At 40.5% G+C, this 6,920-nt stretch overlaps 1 long non-coding RNA gene across 1 annotated transcript; it reads left to right on the forward strand.

Moving 5' to 3' along the window:
- The first annotated feature begins 5,090 nt into the window (after positions 1–5,090).
- On the forward strand, positions 5,091–6,534 carry LOC104245215 (uncharacterized). Its single transcript, XR_715676.2, has 2 exons — positions 5,091–5,545; positions 6,356–6,534. It is a non-coding gene; the product is annotated as an uncharacterized lncRNA (long non-coding RNA).
- The last annotated feature ends 386 nt before the right edge of the window (positions 6,535–6,920 follow it).

Below are 6,920 nucleotides of genomic sequence, written 5' to 3' on the forward strand. Positions count from 1 at the left end.
AGTAAAAAATCGACCCCGGGCCAGCTTGGTCAAAACTCGATGTTCGAACCAATACCCGATCACCCATTCACCCACGAACTCAAATATATAATTTTTTTAAATCGGACATCAAATCGAGGTCCAAATCCTCAAAATTTAATAATCCTAAATTCTACCCAAAATCACCCAATTTTCCATGAAAACCCTTTGATTATGAAATAAAATCATGTAAAAGATGGATTAGATTGAAAGAAATGAGTGAGAAATAACTTACTAATGATTTGGAAGAGTTTGTGCCCTTGAAAAATCGTCCAAAGATGTTTTAGGGTTTGAAAAGTTGGAGAAATAAAGAGAAATCCGTGCAGATGTCGCAATTGTAACCAATGAAATCTGTTGTCTTCGCAAATGCGAAGAAACTGTCACATTTGCAACCCCTGCTAATTCCTGTCATCTTCGCAATTGCGAAGGAAGACATCGCATTTGCGATGGGCAGGCTTCGCAATTCCCACCCAAAGCTGGCATTTGCGAAGAGGGCTTGCCTAGGCTTGGTTCGTATTTGCGACGCCTGGGTCGCATTTTCCAAGCCTGAGAACTTCGCATTTGCGAAGCCTAATCTCACAATTACGAGATCAGAGGCCTGGGAAAAAATACCAGATACCAGCTGAAAGTTTCTAAGTCCAAATACACTTTGTGGCCTATCCAAAACTCACCTGAGCCCTCGGGGCTCCAAACCAAACATGCACGCAAGTCCAAAAACATCATACTCGTGCGATTAAATCATCAAAATAACATCAACAACTATGAATTAAACCTCAAATTCATGAAATCACTCAAGAACATTTAAATTTCTATTTTCTCAACTATAGGTCCGTTTTATACCAAACGAACTCCGATTCTTACCAAATACCGCAGATTCAACCAAATTATTATTTTAAATTTATACCGGACTTCGGAACCAAGATACGGGACCGATACCATCAAGAAATTGCATCAAATCACTCCTAAAAGCCTTTATATTTTCCAGCAAATAATTTTCTTTAAAAATTATTTTCTCGAGCTTGGGACGTCGGAATTCGATTCTAGGCATACGCCCAAGTCCCATATTTTACATGGACTGTATGAGACTGTCGGATCACGGGTCCGAGTCTGGATCCGCTTACCAAGAATGTTGACCAAAGTCAACTTTAATTAATTTTAAAGGCCAATTTCCTTATTTTACTTAGATTTCACATAAAAGCTTTTTGAAAACGCGCCCGGACTGCGCAAACAAATCGAGGTGAGACAAAAAGAGGTTTTTAAGGCCTCGGAACACAAAATTTACTTTTAAAACGAGTGATGACCGTGATGACCTTTTGGGTAATTGCATTCTCCACCTCTAAAATAATCGTTTGTCCTCGAATAGACATAAGAAAAGTACCTAAGTCGGAGAAAATATGGGGATATTTGCTCTGCATATCAGACTCGGACTCCCATGTCACTGCCTCAACAGGCTGACCCCTCCACTTAACACAAACAGAAGGAAAACTCTTCGATCTCAACTGACGAACCTGCTGGTCTGGATTAGGTACCGGCTCCTCCTCATAGGACAAGTCCTTGTTCAACTGGACAATGCTGAAGTCTAACACGTGGGATGGATCACCATGATACCTCTGAAGCACGGACACATGAAACACTGGATGCACGGCTGATAAACTTGGCAGCAATGCAAGTCTGTAAGCCATCTCTCCCACTCGATCAAGAATCTCAAATGGGCCAATGAATCTAGGGCTTAGCTTTCCCTTCTTTCCAAATCTCATCAGGCCCTTCATAGGCAACACCCGAAGCAACACCCGCTCGCCGACCATGAATGCCACATCACAAACCTTTCGGTCAGCGTAACTCTTTTGCCTGAATTAAGCTGTACGAAGCCTATCCTGAATGATCTTAACCTTGTTCAGAGTATCCTGTACTAGATCTGTACCCAACAACCGAGCCTCTCCAGGTTCAAACCATCTAACCGGCGACTGACACCGCCTACCATATAATGCCTCATAGGGAGCCATCTGGATACTCAACTGATAACTGTTATTGTAGGAAAACTCTGCTAAAGGCAAGAACTGATCCCTCCAGCCTCCAAAGTTAATAACACAAGCTCGGAGGATATCCTCCAAAATTTGAATAGTACGCTTGGACTGTCCGTCCGTCTGAGGATGAAATGTTGTGCTCACCTCGACCCGTATGCCCAACTCACGTTGAACTACCCTAATAAAATGCGTGATAAACTACGTACCTCAGTCAGAAATGATAGACACGGGCACACCATGAAGACGAACAATCTCCCAGATATATATCTCTGCCAACCGCTCAGAAGAATAGGAAACTGCCACAGGAATGAATGCGCTGACTTGGTGAGCCTATCTACAATAATCCATACTGCATCAAACTTCCTCTGAGTCCATGGGAGTCCAACAACGAAGTCCATAGTGATACACTCCCACTTTCACTCAGGAATCTCAATCCTCTGAAACAAACCACCATGTCTCTGATGCTCGTACTTTACCTGCTAACTATTCAAACACCAAGCCACATATGCAACAATATCCTTCTTTATCCTCCTCAACCTGTAATGCTACTGCAAATCCTAATACATCCTAGCGGCACCCGTATGGATAGAGTATCGGGAACTATGGGCCTCCTCTAGAATCAACTCTCGAAATCCGTCCACATTAGGCACACAAACTCGACTCTGCATCCTCAAAACTCCATCATCTCCTAATGTAACCTGTTTGGCACCATCATGCCGCACTGTGTCCCTGAGGACACACAAATGAGGATCATCATACTACTGATCTCTAATACACTCAAATAATGAGGAACGAGTGACTGTACAAGCTAACACATGGCTGGGCTCAGAAATATCAAACCTCACGAACTGATTGGCTAAAGCTTGAACATCCAAAGCAAGCAGTCTCTCACTGACCGGAATATATACAAGACTACCCATGCTGACTGACTTTTTACTCAAAGCATCGGCCACTACATTTGCCTTCCCCGGATGGTATAAGATGGTGATATCATAGTCTTTCAGGAGCTCCAACCACCTTCTCTACCTCAAATTTAGCTCTTTCTGCTTGAACAAGTACTGCAGACTCTTGTGATCCGTGAACACCTCACATGCCACGCCATATAAATAGTGCCTCCAAATCTTCAGTGCGTGAACAATGGCTGTTAGCTCCAAATCATGAACCGGATAATTCTTCTCGTGAATCTTCTATTGTCGCGAAGCATATGCAATGACCTTGCCATCCTTTATCAACACTGCACCAAGTCAAATATGAGATGCGTCATAATAAACTATATATGGCCCTAAACCTGTAGGTAATACCAACACTGGCATCGTAGTCAAAGTTGTCTTGAGCTTCTGAAAGCTCACCTCACACTTGTCCGGCCACCTAAACTGGGCACCCTTCTGGGTCAACCTGGTCATCGGGGCTGCAATAAATGAAAACCCCTCCACAAACCGATGGTAATATCCCACCAAACCCAAGAAACTCCGGATCTGTATAGCTGATGCAGGTCTAGGCCAGTCCTTGACTGCCTCTATCTTCTACGGATCCACTTGAATACCCTCTGCTGATACAACGTGACCCAAGAAAGTAATTGATCCCAACCAAAACTCACACTTCGAAAACTTAGCATACAACTGACTATCTCTCAAAGTTTGAAGAACAACTCTCAGATGATGTTCATGCTCCTCTCGACTACGGGAATAGATCAAAATATCATCAATGAAGACTATCACGAAGGAATCCAAGTAAGGCTTGAACACTCGGTTCATTACATCCATGAAAGCTGTTGGGGAATTCGTCAACCCGAATGATATCACCAAGAACTCATAATGCCCGTACCGAGTGCGGAAAGATATCTTAGGGACATCGGATGCCTTAATCCTCAACTGATGGAAGTCAGATCTCAAATCAATCTTCAAAAGTACCTTGGCACCCTGCAGCTGATCAAACAAATCATCAATCCTCGGCAATGGATACTTTTTCTTGATTGTGACCTTGTTCAACTACCGATAATCTATGCACATCCTCATCGATCCGTCCTTCTTCTTAACAAATAACATCGGTACACCCCAAGGCGAGACACTAGGTCTAATAAAGCTTTTATCAAACAGGTCTTGCAACTGCTCCATCAATTCATTCAACTCAGGCGAGGCCATACAATATGGCGGAATAGAAATGGGTTGATTGCCCGGAGCCAAATCAATGCAAAAGTGAATATCCCTGTCGGGTGGCATACCCGGCAAGTTTGAAGGAAATACCTCAGGAAACTCACGAACAACAGGCACAGAATCCATAGAAAGAACCTCAACACTAGAGTCATGAACATATGCCAAGTAGGCCAAACATCCCTTATCAACCATACGACGAGCCTTCATATATAAGATAACCCTGCTGGTAAAATGACCAGAAGTCCCTCTCCACTCCAAACGAGGCAACCCAACAAGGCTAAGGTCAAAGTCTTGGCATGACAGTCCAAGATAGTGTGGTAAGGTGATAACCAGTCCATCCCCAATATGACATCAAAATCAACCATATCCAAAAGTAACAGATCTACTCGGGTCTCAAGACCCCCAATCACAACTATACATGAACGATGGACACGATCTACCACAATAGAATCACCCACCGGTGTAAACACATATATAGAAGTGTAAATGCCTAATTTTTGCCTTGTATATATATATATATATATATATATATGTGTGTGTGTGTGTGTGTGTGTGTGTGTGTGTGTATATATATGTATGTATGTATGTATGTGTGTGTATGTATAAGTTTTAAGAATTGAGTAATGGTTTGATAAATGGGGTACGAATTGGGCTAGTATAATTTAATTAAAATTGTGCCAAAATTGGCCCAAAATTTGAGCCCAAATAGCCCAAATCCGGTCCAAAAGGGGGCTGCCAAGAAGAGCTTAAAACGATGTAGTTTTGTCTTGAAACTACGTCGTTTTGGTTAAGTGACAAGATTCAATCTCATCCACCCATCTTGATTTAATCCAACGGTCCTAGTTTGATCTTCATCCTAGGTATTTAAAGCCTAAAATCCTCAAATATTTGCCCCGTTTCCCCCTTATTTCCTCTCTCTTCTTTCCCTCTCCTTCTTCTCTCTTCTCTCTCTCTTCACTCTCTCTACGCCACTCCAGCTCCGCCCACCGCCGCCTGCCGGAAATCGCCGCCACCGGCGGACCACCTCCAAACACCTCCAAATTCACGCCACGTAATCTCCAAAACTTCCTCTTTCCATATCTCCAAACCAAATCCTAAAAAAATCCCTCAAACTCCTTGAATCTTAGATCTAGGAAACTTTCCCGTCACTTTTTTGCCCAAATTCTTGAAGCTCCAAGCACTACCACCCCAAAATACCTACATCAATGGATAGATCTCCTCAAGACCTAGCTATTGATGTCAATTCTACCCCAAAAATCCGGCGACCAAAATCCGGCCTAATTCCGGCGACCTCCCGGAACACCCTCTTTGGCATACCACCATTTTTTCGGCCTTTTGATGTGTAAAATGGTAAAATACTATTCTTTTTCATGGCTGATTTTTTTATTTTTATTTTTAATTTTCAGATTTTATTTTTTGTCTATTATTAATTATTTTAGCATTAGTTTTTGAAGTTTGAAATGTTAAATTTTCTATTTTTGCACTTGTTGAAGTAGTAAAATAGTTTTGTATTGATAAAAGTAAGGTAATGAAAAATACTTAAGAGTATATGGTACTTGTTTGGTTGTTTGTTTACTGCTTCAAGACTCTTTGAGTACAACACTCAAAAGTCAAATTGTTTGGTAAGAAAATGTAGACCTTTGGACATTATTTGAATAAAGTCTATCTTTGAATAGTGGAGAGCAGATTTTGTTTGAAATACTTGACAAGATTTGAACTAGAAAGTCTTGCTTTTTGAATTTAAGAGCAGATTTTGTAGAAAAATCTGTCAAAAAGATTGATTTTTAATTTTTTGAAATAGCTGGTTGTTTTGATATACAGAGGGGACTCCATCACATTTTGGAGAGGATCATTTTCTGCTTTTGAACATACAACAACAAAAAAAAAATAGCAGCTGAAGCATCCTTTAGTAAGCTGAAATTGTAAGTCTTAAGAGTGAATCTTAAAGTGCAAACCTTTTTTTAGAAAAGTATAAGTCCTCTTTAGAGTTTGCTTCTGGGTTTCTTCTCTGAGTTTTCGAGCTGTTTTAACACGGATTTGTTGTTGGTTTTGCTGCTGTTGTGCTGCTATTTTTATGTTGCTTTAGTTGCTGAGCTTCCATTCTTTGTTGCTGTATTTATTATTCTGCGACTCAGGTAACTCTTTAATCTTATGTTGCAGATGTTTTCACATTAACAAGAAGATTTGAACTCATCTTGATTGTTGGGAGCATGTCCATTTAAATAAATGAGTGCTTAGCTAAATTTCTTTATTGTTTAAATATATCTTGTTGTAGTTCATATGTAAAATAAATCCTTGGTTGATCAAACACTTTTTTATTCATGTGTTATTTGTCTTTACTATCTATTATAGTATTGATGCATATAAAATTGAGATGTTCCAAGTAGGTTGCAATGTGCATAAAGACTGCTTTTGCACCTTTGCAGTTCTGGCCAGTTTATGAAAAATAACAAAAGAGACATGCTTGAAACCTTTATTTATTTTTAGAGATTTTATATGTGACCATCTCTGCTAGGATTTTAGATTTTTTTTTTATTTTTTATTTTTTGGTAGAAAGTGGCTAGATCCAAAATAGATTTTGAAATTGCTAGTTAATAATAAGGGTTATGGCTTAGAGCAAAAGAGGCCAGACTCGCAATTTAGCCCAGGTGGGCTGTCGTAGTAAACCAGCATTTGAAATCTATTGGGCTTTCAGCTTATGCCCATTTCGGAGCCCAACAATTGG

This window comes from Nicotiana sylvestris, chromosome 9 (genome assembly GCF_000393655.2).
Source record: "Nicotiana sylvestris chromosome 9, ASM39365v2, whole genome shotgun sequence".
NCBI classification, from domain to species: Eukaryota; Viridiplantae; Streptophyta; class Magnoliopsida; order Solanales; family Solanaceae; genus Nicotiana; species Nicotiana sylvestris.